The sequence below is a fragment of the Lissotriton helveticus genome, chromosome 5_1, assembly GCF_964261635.1.
Source record: "Lissotriton helveticus chromosome 5_1, aLisHel1.1, whole genome shotgun sequence".
Lineage (NCBI taxonomy): Eukaryota > Metazoa > Chordata > Amphibia > Caudata > Salamandridae > Lissotriton > Lissotriton helveticus.
Genome location: NC_136065.1, coordinates 1,529,581,784 through 1,529,596,784, shown reverse-complemented (window position 1 = coordinate 1,529,596,784; position 15,001 = coordinate 1,529,581,784).

Below are 15,001 nucleotides of genomic sequence, written 5' to 3'. Positions count from 1 at the left end.
ATGACGCATAGGAGGCTGGGACGACGTCGTGACCCTGAGATGGAAACGCAGGGCGAGTGAAAAAGTGACTGTGAATGCACGGACCCGAGGCCGCAGTTGCATAAAAATGGCGCCGTGTTGAAGGACGCGCTGGGCTACGTGATCGCTGTGGTTGTGCACTCGTGAGAAGGAAATCAAGGCTGTTTTGTGGGACTGGCTGATTCAACTGCCCGCCATGAAATAAGTGGTGTAGGTTTATCTCGCCCACCGAGAATTACCAATCTTGAGGTGAGGGGGTGGAGTGGGCCAGTGGCCCTCCTGCCTATTTCAGACACTACCAGGCCTTGGGGCATACTGCCCTGGATGCTGTGCTTGCCTGTGGAACTGTCGCAGAGAGGTGGGGAGCGGGCCTGCCAGCGGGCAGTGTCACTGAAGATTTGGAAACCCTGTACGTGGCGGAGGGGACACACTAACCCGCCATTTTGTCCAGCACGAAGGTCTTGCGTGAGGATCTGGCTGTGATCTGGCAGTGTGCAATTGGGGTGAGATTTTGACAAATAGTCCTGTGCACCTGCCCTAACGGCACGCGAAACGCCACCACAACCCCGCACCCCTAAAGGCTGGTGTCAAACATGGGGAAACAAGAATTGAAGCAACCCAAATAACTTTTGACGCCCGCAGGCCGACCAGGCAGGCGGATTCTGACACTCGGGCGCAGGGAGGGACTGACACCGAATCGCAGGCTGGTGCGGATGGAGTAGACGTGAAGACGCTATTGCTGGAGGTGCGAACTAGCCTCAGAAGTATAGATTCCAAGTTAGACACATTGACCCAGCAGCTGGACACTGTCAAGACCCAAGTCTCTGTACATGAGACCAGACTGGATGGGCTTGAAAACCGACACGTGGAATATCACGAGTTCCAAACGGAGACGAAAAGTCAGATACTACAAATGGATAAGTTGCTGGACGAAATAAGAGCTAAAAACGATGATTTGGAAGCCAGATCACGAAGAAGTAACCTCCGAGTAACGGGGATTCCGGAAACAACAGCCATGTCCAAGATGGAAACGTACATGACTGAACTCCTCCACAAACTCTTTGTTCCGCATTTATCATCGGTGTTTGTAGTGGAAAGGGCGCACAGGACGCTAGGCCAAAAACCTCCGGTGGGCAGTACGCCTCGCCCCATCTTGGTCAAGTTATTAAACTAGCAGGACAGGGATGTCATATTGCGCCTGGCAAGAGAGAAAGGTCAGATAAATCATCAGGGGAACTCAATTTCATTTTATCCGGACTTCACGCCGTTGGTGCAAGCTGCAAGATGAGAATTCATTCCGGCGAAGAGACTGCTGTTACAGGCGAAAATCCCATATTCTCTGTTATACCCAGCAAAACTGAAGGTGTCTCATGATGGCACGGCACATTATTTCACAGATGCGAAGTCTGCCCTGAAATTCGCCAAACATGTTGCTGGCAAACCGACCAGGAAAAAAGGAGAAATGGATAAACCTGCTGAAGACAGGATGAGTGACAACGACTAACTTGTTGGGTTTTATTGTATTTTTGATGGGACTTGTTCCGAATTATAAGTTGGTCTGGTTACACAAGCTGTTTTATGCTGATGGGATCTGAGGGTTAGCCTCACGAGACCCCCCCGGCAGGGGTGGGTGTGTATGTGATCGATATATTCTCTTGACACGACTGAAGCATTTTCTGCAACAACCCTAGCCACCCTGCGAAAGTGGGGGTGTATGCAGCTCTACCCTCGCCCCCCATAGGAAGGTTCCCTATGCAACATTTGTTTTATATGGTTAACGGGTTTGGGAGGGTTCTACTACAACCTGATTGGGGCGATGGTGTGGGAGGAGGGGGTCTGCTTGTGTGTTTTTTAGCCATGTTTCGGAAGCCACATGTGGTGTGCAACTCTTGTGTCTGTCTTCCAATGTGACAGAGTTGGGGGTAACTGTAGATGCTATGGATTTTAAATGACGGCGTATGCGAATAAGTTGAACATAATCACTTGGAACGTCAGGGGCTTGAATGATGGTCGAAAGGCGAGACTGGTGCATGCCTATTTAGTACGGCATAATATAGATATATGTTTTTTGCAGGAAACGCATATTAATGTCACACCGTCCCAGAAGCTGCAAAAATACCAGATGGGTGGAGATATATTCAGTAGTGTACTCAAACTATGCAAGGGGGGTGGCCATTCGGGTTAAGAAAGGTACCGATTGGAAATGTACGCATTCAGACTTAGACACCGAGGGGCGTTTCATTCTATTGAAGGGGAGGCTTTGTGGATGTGAGGTAACTTTGGCAGCAGTTTATGGCCCAAAGACGGATTCACCTGATTCTTTTCGACAAATATGGCTGAGGATTGCGGAGCTTGGCTGTGGTACGAATATCTGGGGAGGAGATTTTAATGCAGTTTTGTCCGATGAAGCAGATAGGCGCTGTAGAGCGAGGGCCCTGCACGCACAGGCGAGGATGGCTCTTGCGGATATAATGGCAGATGGTAACCTTTTGGATATCTGGAGGGAACGAACTCCTACACTGAGGGAGGGTACCTGTATCTCCACGCACCACATGGCCTGGTCGAGGCTGGACTTCAGGTTAGTATCTAGAGAGGTGGCTGCCTGGACGATGGTGGTGTCGCACATGGCAAGGTCCTTATCTGATCATGCGCCCTGTTTGCTCCAGCTGTCCATTCCCGGGGTCCCGCTGCGCGCCTTCACCTGGAGTCTACCTCGACAATCTGCTACGATTTAGAAAGAGCTTAAAAACACTACTGTTCAGTAGAAGCTTGAGTACAGTATAATCTAGCTTCGGCCTCTGCTTCCATCTTGTTAAGTTATTGTCTGTTACCATCTTTTTCCAAGCGCTTAGAGACCTGCAGGTGATTAGGCGCGATACAAAACCACAATAACAATAACAATAACAATAACATGCACTATTAGACGAGGTTTTTAAAGAAGAAATAAGGTCGGATATCAACACATATTTTGAGACTAATTCAGGGTCGCTGGACACTGAGGCCATGCTGTGGGATGCATTTAAAGTGGTAATACGGGGGCAATGTATAGCGCGGCAGGCGGGGGTGTTGAAGGTTATCAGGGGGACATTGGCGTCACTAGAGACCCAGATAAAAGACCTAGAAGGGCTGATGTATTCCAATGCAGATGCTAAGACGGCGGGCCTTCTTAAATCTAAGTTGTTAGAATTTGAAGAGGAGGCGGACAGGGAGGTTACGTTTCTTGGGAAGAATGCAGAGGCGAGGCGCTATGGAGAGGGTGACAGACCGGGGAGGACACTAGCGAACATGATCAAAGTCACCAATGATGTGTCATGGGTACATGAGATTAAGGGAATGGATGGGGTAATGGTAAGGGGACAATGTGAAGTGCTGAATGAATTCCATGCTTTTTACTCTGACCTTTATGAATCACGTGGGGAACCACACTCTGACAACATGCTTGAATTCTTTGAGTCAGTTGCGCTTGCTTGGTTCAATGACAACCACAGATTGTATATGGACTTACCTATCACCTCAGAAGACATAGCGCAAGTGATAAAGAGCCTCCCATTGAACAAATCTTCGGGACCGGATGGGTTAACCACTGCTTTTTATAAGGCCTATGTTGATGAGCTGGTGCCCAGGTTACTGGCGGTATATAAGGAGGCCCTGGAGACGGAAATATTGCCACCCTCTATGCGCGAAGCCTTGATTATCACATTATTGAAGCCCGACAAAGCGGAAGTAGAACTGGACTCCTACCGGCCGCTATCACTAATTAATGTGGATGCTAAGATCTATGCCAAACTTTTGGCCAATCGATTACAGCCGATGCTCCCGATGATCGCCCTTCCTGATCAGTCCGGCTTTATTCCGGGGAGATCGACGTCACATAATTTGCGCACGCTGTTTTCAGTCATACACTACCTACACCCGAGCGTCCAGGCTTCAACAATTTTTTGGGACGCGACTAAGGCGTCCAACTCTTTGGAGTGGACGTATCTATTCCAGGTGCTACACCGCATGGGTTTCGGTCCACTATATGTAAAGCGGATTAAGCTGTTATATACTTTCCCCATGGCCCGCGTTAGGGTCAATGGCATGGTGTCGGAATCATTGCACATCTCTAGAGGGACACGACAGGGGTGTCCACTCTCGCCTCTATTGTTCGCCATAGCCATGGAGCCACTGGCGGCGAGGATACGACAGCACCACACTGCTAGGGGCATTGGGTTCAGTACTCGGAGCCTTCTGATACCTATGTATGCCGATGATGTTACCCTATACATACTAGACCCAGCTGAAAATCTTGATCCAGTGCTGCAGGAGTTTATACGATTTGGAGGCTTTGCTGGCATAACCATAAACTGGGCAAATTCGGTGATTTTCCCACTAACGGACGGCACAAGGGAGATCTCGCCAGAATTCCCGCTGCGGTGGGAGAAAGCGGAGGTGAAATATTTCGGGGTGTGGCTGAGTAGGAATCTCCAGGAAATCTGGAGCCTAAATTTTGGCAGAGCTTATGCCTGGCTGGAGGGGAGGGTCGCTATCTGGTCCAAATTGCCTCTCTCTGTGGCAGGGAAGATGGCACTGGCAAAAATGGTAATCCTGACCAAATTTTTATATTTTTTTGTCAATGTGCCCATTCCTCTGACTCAACATTTTTATGGACTCTTGCGCTCGCAACTGCTATCCCCGGTGTGGGCAAATGGACAGGCCAGAGTGTCGGGGAACTGTAGATCCTTCCATTACGACAAGGGGGACTGGGCGGCCCGAATATGAAGCTATATGCCCTGTGTGCACAGGCTCAATTCCTCCATTTTTGGATACATGAGACTCCGTTCCAGCCACACATTGCAGTTGAGAGGGACATTTTGGCCCCGGTGCGACTGTCTGTCGCTCTATATCACAAGGTGAAACATCAGAGAGAAGACGTTGACACTGCTGAGATGGTGAAGTGGGCATGGCGCGAATTTCAAAAGAGGGCGGGACTGTTGATCCAATATGCGCCATCCATGCTTTTAGAAAACAATCCTATGATGCCATGTATTGAGGGAGGCACTGGCAGAGCCTTGGCTGAGCGTCTGAAACTCAGGACCTTTGCTGACCTTTACCCTGACAACAAGTTTGGGTGTCCCCTGCCTGAGGGAGGCGAGCAAACTATGTCCTTTGCGGATACATTTTTATATCATAAACTGCGTGCTACATGCCGTGCACTAGGCACGGACTTCCCCGAGGCCCCCCTACGCTGCTACTGCTTGAAAATGTTCTCAAACTGCCCTGAGCTATGAAATCGGTGACACGCTTATACACCACGATGCAGACCACCTACCCGGTTCTGACGCCCAAATCCTTGGACCTCTGGAATGGCGAATTAATACCGCAGATAACAGAGGACCAGTGGGAGTACTGCTGTGGCCAACTAGCTGAGTTATCGCCCAACTACCGCCTGAGGCTCATCCACTTTAAATTTCTGCACAGATACTACAGGACACCAATCAGTCTACACCACATGCAATTGAGGGAGGATGATAGATGCTGGAGGTGTGGGTATGCACAGGCGATGTTCCTGCATGTGGCTTGGGATTGCCCGAGACTGAACGCATTTTGGAGTGTGGTGTTTGATGCTGTGAACAAGATTGTTGGCAGGGATGATTCACCACCCCCGCTGCTGGGGATACTGGGATATGTACGGGACACCATGCCAAAGAGGAGGAAATTACATGCACTATTGCTGCTCTATGCTCGTAGGCAAGTGGCAATCCGCTGGGGCAGGAAGAGGGTTCCGAAATTTGCTGATTGGCTATCTGATGTGACATATGGGCATACTCAATTGAAGCGGTTTTGGGAACAGATGCCTTCCACTTCCCGTCCACGGGAGATATGGGAGCCTTTCCTGGAATGGGCACGATCGAATGCAGAGGCCCCTGTATAGGATCAGGTATCTCTGTGCTGAGGTTGTTTGGTAGGTGGGCGAGTATCATTGGAGAATGCGGATTGGGGTGCTGTAACTCCTGCGCTATTGCAATTAATACTTGTCAATGTTTGTATGTGTGATGTACACAACAGCCCGACCTGATTTACCAAGTGATATTAACTGTGTATTTATATCTTCTGCTGTACCGTGCTGAATTGACATCAACTGTGCACCCAATCGAAATGTACTCTGTACATTGGTAAATGTAAACGGACAAGATTTAAGATTTGTTTTGAAATGTGCTGATTTATTATGCTTACTATGCGTGTGCTGGAAATGCTATATGTTATCGTTTGGGTTTTGTAAGGTAATATGACTTGTATGTTGTAAAAACCAATAAATATAATTAAAAAAAAAAGATATGCAGTGTAGGCGTTCCAGTGCAAAAGCCGCGACAACTCCACTCCGCAACTCTCAACGACCAACCAGATTGGCAATAAGATCACAAAACATGTGATAAGGCATGTTAGCTGCAGGAATTGTGCACCTGCTCTGACCTGGTGTAAAGTTGGACGAGAACCTGCACCAGAAAAGGGAGCCCAGGCCAGAGCCACACCTGCAGAACAACAGCTGCCATGGAGCACCTGAGCATGCAGCCCTGAGCCCCAAGAGGGCCACAACAACCACCTCCTCCACCCTCTGGCCCACCACCCCGGTTCCCCACACCCCCCTCCCCGGACCACCACAGAGGCAGTGCAGACCAAGACAGCGGACCTCTAGGAAACGCATCAGCCTCACAGACCCAACACCAGAGTATGACATTGCCCACTACAGCCTCAAAAGGACAACCATCCTCCGCATCCTGAACATCATTTCCCACAGGCTGATGGTACCCACACAGCGGACAACCAACATCCCTCCGCAGACAAGCTGCTGGCCGTGCTGCACTTATTGGCCTCTGGTACCTTCCAACCAACAACTGGCAGAGTCGGAGGAGCCTCACAGCCAGCCTTATCAAAGTTCATCACAACTGTCTTGGATGCCATCATCAGCTTGGTACCCCAGTACCTCACTTCTCCCACACTGCCTAGGAACAGCTTGAGATCAAGCAAGCCTTCTACGCCAAATTTGGCTTCCAGCACGAGTCGGGGGCAATCGACTGCACACATGTCCTACTTGTGCCCCCTGCCAATACTGCACACAATCACTGCAACAGAAAAGCACACACATTCCATCAATGTGCAGGCAACAGTGAACCTCTGAGGACTCTTTACCAATGTTGGCGCCAACTACCCAGGCATTGTGCATGATTTCTTCATCTTCCGACAGTCCATTATCAACCAGCGCTTCCAGGATGGCACCTATGGGAATGCACTGCTCGTTGTTAAGTACCAAATGAACACACCACACACCCCAACTCCACAAGCATGCGACTCACAACTCTGGTAATGCACACGTTACAAACTCACTTACAACATGCCAAAAAACATGCCCACCCACCTGACACGACAGCACAACTTACTGTGGGAACCTAGGCTAGCCATGTACATGAGCCATCGACGGCATGGCACCTCAGCCGCACAATAGCCGAATGTGGGGCAAGGTGGAACCAGGCATGTGCGAAGGAGGTAAGTGACCCATGAAAAAGAATGTACACAATGCCAAGTGTGGAGTGGATGTGCTGGACAGACTGCAGTATACAGGTCACAGACATATCCATGTCTACATGCACTGCGGGTGTTTGGAGTGTAGTGGACAGTGGATGCAACCATGTCACCCCAGCCAGTGGGGAAGATCGCGGTAATGTAGCTTTTTACGTTCCCCCTGTAAGCGTGAGTGGAGTGGGCTGGCCAGGCGTATGCCAGGCTAGTGTAGGGGTGTGAATAAAAAGCATGTAGCTCTGGGCGTGGTTCTCTTCCGGAATGGCTAACGTGTCTGCCAAGGTGGCACCTCTCACCCTGCCATGAGGCCATCGCCGTGAGCAGTGTTGGCTGCGATCCTGTGCACCTGCTGCACCTGGGCCGCTGGTCCCCAAACCTGTCTTGCTTGCCCCTGTGCACCCAGGCCTCACTGCTCACCTGCCGACACAGGTGTGTGTCAAAGAGGGCCCACCAAATGCTGGTGCAAGCTCCAAGCCAGAGGCCCGCAATCTTGGCAGCCTCCTCCGACCATCACAGCCTCCACGACACAGGCCTGAGGACTCCTTTTTCGTTGACGTACTCTACCGCTGCCTCCAGCCTACACTATGGTCAAGTAGGTCACACATTTGGAACTGAGTCTTGATATCCTGATGGCCGAGTTCATATGTTCATGGGACGTTTGATGTCACTGTACTCCCTTCGATGTGGTGCCACCAAGTCTGTGTGTAGCATTCCAATCATACGTGTCTGTGGTCCCTCGCTGACTACCACCTTCGGACCCCACTACGGGCGAGTAGGTCACACATTTGGAACTAAGTCATGAGTTTTCAATGGCACAGTACACATCATTGCATGCAAGGAGAGGTGTAAGATGAAGACGCGCTTCAGTCCGGAGGAAAAAGGGATCATCGTTACGGAGGTGATCGAACACTACCAACAAATGCTCTGGTGTCACTAACTGTGCATCGCGAGCCAACGACACGTGGCTGTGAGCCCATGTTAACTGCTGCCTCCGGCCTACACTGCGGTCGAGTAGGTCACACATTTGAAAGTGAGCCTTGATTTATTTATGGCAGAGTTTATGTCATTGTACAGGCCTCATCGCAGACTGCATCCCCTTTCAGCTCTGGTGGCACTAATTCTGTGCCCGACATTCATGGACACTCTCTGGTTGAACTTTGGTGGCATCTGAGTATATGGACTAGGGGTTGTCTTCATCATCATGTAGGTGATACTGACTTGGTGGTAAAAACAAGGCTGAAGCATTCCACTCCACCATTTGCTGCTTCCTGCCGGCTTCGGCCCTCTGCATCATGCCATGGAGGACACCTTCCACTGTCCCCCGCAACCCTCCGCAACATTCACCTTCAACATCGACGAGGACCCGCTCAGCTCGCATGGCCCTACCTCAGTGCACCGCAAGTCACCGTACTGTGGCCGTGTGCTTGTGCCGGCCGCAGTGCATCCAAGGCTACTAATTCTGTACTGCTCAAGTCATGGTCTCTGTGGGATTGAATATTGGATGGGTCGATGGACTGGTGGTCATCAACGCCATGTGTTTGTGGCCCTGCGCTGTCCAATGCCTCCGGCCTCAACAGCATTCCACCTGGGCTCACACTTCAAATCGAGTCCTGACCTGCCTGGACATCGCACCACCGCAGGATGCATATGCCACCACCGCCAGGACCACCTCCAACCAACAACTTCCAGAGTCGGAAGAGTCTTACTGCCGGACTATTAGAGTTGGTCACACCTGTCGTGTTTGCCAGCATCAGCTTCGTACCCTGCTCAGCTCTTCAGATGCCACTAACTCTGTGCACCACAACTCATGGACTATTTTTGATTGAGTTTTGTGCTGTGGACAGCTCATGCAGCAATGTCACCTCAGGCAGTGTAGAAGACCTGGGTCGATGATGAGGAAGATGATGCAGGGGTAACACAATCCACCTCAGCTGCAGCAGGAAGATCCCGAAGGGACACAATCTGACAATTTATTCACATGAGCACGCTGAGCTCTGGTGCCCCAACCTCAGTGCACTGCAACTCACGGACCCTTCTGGTTGCATATTGGGTGACCACTGTACTTGCTCCAGCAACCACCATGATTCTGCACAGTTGTTTCTGTTATGCTGGTGTTTCCTGTTTCTCCATTCATTGTGATCACTGTTCAAGTTGTTGCCAGGACCAACGACTCTCTGAGGGCTAGCTTACACTTATCCCACACACATCTAGCACAGGCGTCACTGTACATGTGACCCTGGCGATAAAGGTGCCGGGCGCATGTGCCTGTAGCCAGTTCAATGAACTATCTGAGTGTGTCCGTGTGGTCATAATATATGCATGAGGGCCCCAGGCCCTACAACATCACATTATGCTGTGTACAGCGGACGCAGCCATGTCACCGCAGGAAGCGGGTGAGACCTTACACATGTAGCTTTGTCGTCCCCCACTCAATATGTAAGAGGAATGGACTGGGCCAGCATACGCAAGTCCAGAGTGGGCGTGTGAATGATTATCCCGGGGCTCTGGACGTGGTTCAGTACTGCAAATGCATGTGTCTCTGTCGCAGCGTGGGTCTTCGTTGGGGAGTGTAAGTGGTCACTGATGGTAGTTAGACACCCACGTATGTGATCTAGTTCGGCTTCCATGAGTTCGAACCCCACTCACACCTGTTCGGCCACCTCCTTCTGGCAGTCTGACACCTGGCCTTGGAATGCGATGTGTGCTTCGGTGATGTGCTGGGAGTCAGCTGTGGTGGTGGGTGCTTGCAGCTGTGTGGTCTGTGCAGGGGGTGGGGTATCCTCGATGCACCTGGGCTGCCCTGCTCCTGGAGGTGGATTGCCTACGATGTCCATGAACTGTTGTAGGGTGTCAGTGTCGAAAGTGTGGAGGTCCTCTTCAGCATCACTGAAGAGTTATCTGGTCTGCTGTGCTGGAGGTGTTGTTAGTCCCTCTGCAATGTGAAGGGTAGATGCATTTTGACATTGTGTTGGCATGTATGTTGACGCATTGTTCAAGTTTACATACAGACGGCATGACTATGTACATTGTGACTGTTTGGGAGGAGCGGACTATTTGATGCTGGACAGTAGACATTTGGACTACATGACGGAGGTGAGGTTGTACATGTACATTTTCATGTCTTAGTTTCCTGCAATGTCAGATGTGATTGGCCAGTTTCTATGCACAAGCGGACACAGTTGTGTCCTCTGTTCTGCAGTGTAAGTGTTGCACTTTGTACCACATTGTCATCAATGTGGATGTGCTGTTATTGCTATGTGTGTGCGCTGCATTGTAGGAGAGTTGCCCCTGCAGCACCTTTCGCCCCACCGCAACTCCCTCCACGGGCTGCGGCTGCCCTGCAGCTGTGATTTTGCTGCCCCTTATCCCTTTGAGGTGGTGTGCCTTTGACTTTTGTCCTTTTACGGTCCTGAGATGTTGGTGACTTGGGTCTTTTGTGCTCTTGGACGAATTTTGTACTCGTGTGCATTGTTTGTCTGCACTTGTATTGTTGACGTCAGGGGTTGTTTGTGCACGTGGATGTGTCAGAGTGTGAGCTGCTCCATTACGGATGTGGTCCACACTCAGCCACCTCAGTGTCATGGCATGCACAATGTCATGGTGATGGTGATTGTACTGCAGCCATGTTAATCGTCATGTAGTGTCACTTGCATTGTCCGTGTGGCTCCCATATACGCATCTTTGCTATGTGTGCCATGGTGCCCATCTCCCCCCGTACCCCCAGTCCCTGGTCGTTACTCACCCTGTTGATGTTGTCTCAGGTCATATTGATCTGTGTTCGGACTCCCAACTCCTTGCACCGTCTCCACACTGATGACTGTGGCCACCATTTCTTCCAGCTCCTCCTATGGCGCAGGAGTCCCACCTCTAGTCGCCATTGCTGCCTTCCTGTTGACAGCGGGCTTGGTTTGGGTTTTCACATAATGCCAGTGCCTTTTAACTTCCTCCATTGACCTCCTCGACACTCCGACTGCATTCACGTTGTTCATGATGGACTGCATCTTTCTGTTTGTGTTTCCAATAACACACTGGAGGTGACGAACAGTTGTTGTTAGTGTTCTATCGCCTCCGTGACGAATATCCGGTGTTCCTGCAGACTGCACACAGTCTTCCTCTTCTCCTTGGCCTTCCCCGACCCGAGGTTCCTTGCCTGTGGTTTGTGGGGTTCACTTTGACCTCTGCAGTCGTTCCGGGTGCATCCATGTTGCTATGCGGCTTATCTTTTTTTTCCTATTTTTGGTTCTGCTTTTATGGTGCATTTTCCCACATGACGCATGGGAATTGCAGGCCTGATGCTGGTTATCGCTGAATTTTGTATCGCTTTTGGCCTCATCGCTACTAATTCTGCATTTCTGTGTTGCGTTTTTTTGGCGTTACATTGATTTTATCGCGGTCATTTGACGCATTAGTGTGAGACTATCGCATGGTACCGCCGTGTTGGGAATACAACGTTAACACAGCATTATTTTCCTGCAATAGACTGCGATGTGAAGAGTTGTGTTAAGCAAATTTTGCGGTAATTATCACAAGTTCTTGAGAATATCCCCCCATGTCTATGGCAAGCCTGCAATCTTTCCAAATTTCCTTCCATTCTTTTGCTATAAAGGAACATGAGAAGGGGACGGGCATGCACCTCACGCACCCCTGTTGTGCTTGCTACCACCCGTAACAATTTTTTTTACATGTTTCCCCCACTTGCTGCCTGTGACCCGCACATGCATTCGATGTTTAGCCACCGCTTTTTGTTGTGCAAAATTCATTCTCTATTCAGACGTCCTAAAATATAAAAACACTTGTGACACACACTCTACCACATAAAGTCAGTATGGCTGCATCAGAAATTAGAGCCAGATGCAATGGGGACCCAGACCAAGACCAATAACTAATGCCCTCCTCTTATAATTTGAGCTCCACAGCACATTCTTTGCACTTTGGTACTGCGTTTTCACCAGACAGACCCACGTTACAATTAAGCCAGAGCGGTATCCCCACAGGAGAGTCAACTCGAGCCGATTCGGATTAACTCTGGTTCCTAAATGTGAAATTACCGGGTGTGAAAACACTGGCCCCCTTTTAAGGGGTAAGCTTCTGTCCGTGGGAATGGCAGAGGTTTCAACAGATAGCTTCCATCTGTTTAGAGAAGGTGGAAAATGTTATTACCCATTTTGGGTTCTTGACCTCCTGATGCCTGTGATTAGGAGAGGAGATACCAGCCAGGACCAGTTTGGCCCGTACCTTTGCTGCCTGATTCAGTTAATTGCACGAGGCACACAGAATGACATTAATAATACAAGTTTCCCGGCCGTTGCTGGTATACATCATCACAGCTAGGTGTCACATTGGGTGGTAATTCGAAAAAAAGTATCTGCACGGTATACTTATTCAAATTTCATCTCCTGACTTCTTTTCATGGTACTTTTCCTGTGAATTACAGCTTACATATGCTCTTGCTTCCTGTTCAGTCTAACGTCTTGTCTCAGTATGGGATTTTCTTTCTAGATCAGCTAAGGATAGCAGAAACACACAGTCCCAAATATTACCAAATATTTTCACCCACAAAAGACAAACCTTTTGGCAGATTGTTGATTTTTTGTGCGTCCTTGTAAAAGAGGTAAACACGCCATATGCCTGTCTGTCTGCCACCAGCCTCCAAGATGAGCACAGCTCTAAAAACAATAGCAATACTCAAGGAAAGTTTCCTTCCTAGGTGGGCTGACTGGTGTGCTCTTGTCTAGACAATGATCTCTTTCTTTCTACTCCTAGGGTCTCACATTTTTCCTCACCTAAGCAGAATCACACTGAATGTTGCTTAGTCACATAGACAGAGGGGTCGTTTCTTAGCATTGTGGCTTAATAGCTCCTCTCCAGTGTGGGTCAATCAGATTTGCATAATGCATCTTCCATTTTTGCAATGGTCATTACCAAAGACAAGTTCATAAGTGATGAAATGCCAACACAGCTTATTAGGTGGACATTCTTTTATACCACATTCACGTTCTCTAGCCAAAATATGAAGCAATGCCCATGCTGACTGTTGGACTTGGCCTTTTTTGCAGGGTCATCTCAGAGGTTTTCGCCTTCCTCCAGTATTTTATCTGACCTGTTGTTGGTGGTTTTATGACTCTGGACACTTTACCACAGCCGATCAGTGCTAAAGTGCTTGTGCTCTCACTTGTGAACATTGTGAGATTGGTCTACACCGGTTTGACATATTTAATTTACATGTATGTCCCTTGCACAGTGGTATCCCATATACCCAGGGCCGGTAAATTAAATGATACTAGTGGGCTGACAGCGCTCCTAGTGCCACCCGTCAAAGTAGCCTTTCAAACCTGTATCTGCAACTGCAGGGCCTGCGCACACAGCTTACTGCCGCAGTGACGTGGCATGTAAAATGGTTGCCAGCTCTGAAACTTTCCGTTTACTACATATAAGTCACCCCTAAGGTAGGCCCTAGCAGGCCCTATGGGCAGCGTGCAGTGTAGGTAAAAGAATGGACATGTTCCTTAACTGTTTGGGATGTCCTGGCAGTGACAAACAGCCTATTTGGTTTCTCACATAGGTTTGTATTGGGGATTTTCTGATATGTGCTCAGTGGTAATTTCTGACAAGAGAGGGGTCAGCGTTACCATGTTTGGTATGTTTGGAATAGTAGTGATAAATCCTTCTTATTGGTTAAAGCGGATTTGTCATTACTAATTTAGAAATGCCACTTGTAGAAATGGTTATTTCTGTGTGCTTATGTGTCTTTGTGCCCTGCCTGGATTTGTATTCACCGGCTGGTTTTGACTGACAGGAGAGAGGGGACGTGCATTTACTCTAGACAGTCAAAAGGAGGGTTGAGGTGTGTTCTGCCTTTCCTGGGTGACCCAGCCCTAAGCTGGATAGACCTTGGCTGAATTTAGAGTAGCTGGAGGAGTTTCTCTTGGTCCTGAATAGGCCTGGTCTGCATTTAGAGTGGTGGGAGCAGTTGCACCAGCACCTGAATAGGACTGCGCCTACTTTCCACAATGCTGTCTCCACCCCCACTGTGGCTCGTCTGGGTCCAGGGCTGGAAATGTGAATGGGGTTGTTGTGCACTTCGAAAATGTGTTTGTAGTGCCCCTAGAATAAAGACTTTTGCACTATAAATCAAGGGGCTGTGACCCCATGACAACAGACCACTGCGTGGATGGCACATTGCCAAGAGGAACTACCTGGAGGAACTACAATGTGAACTTGCTTGCTTTTACTGTGCTCACTGTCACGTTGCTGCAAGAATAGGATCCTGATGAGCTGGCCTGGTGGTTGTTGCCTGCTGCAGTGCCCCCCCCAGTTGCCCTCCAGGGACTGTGTAGGGCAGCCCTCCCTGGTTGCTAATAGCACGTGGTGAGCGCTTTCGAAGTTGTGTTGCCCGAGCCCAAGGTGTGGGCTCACCCTGCCCGCA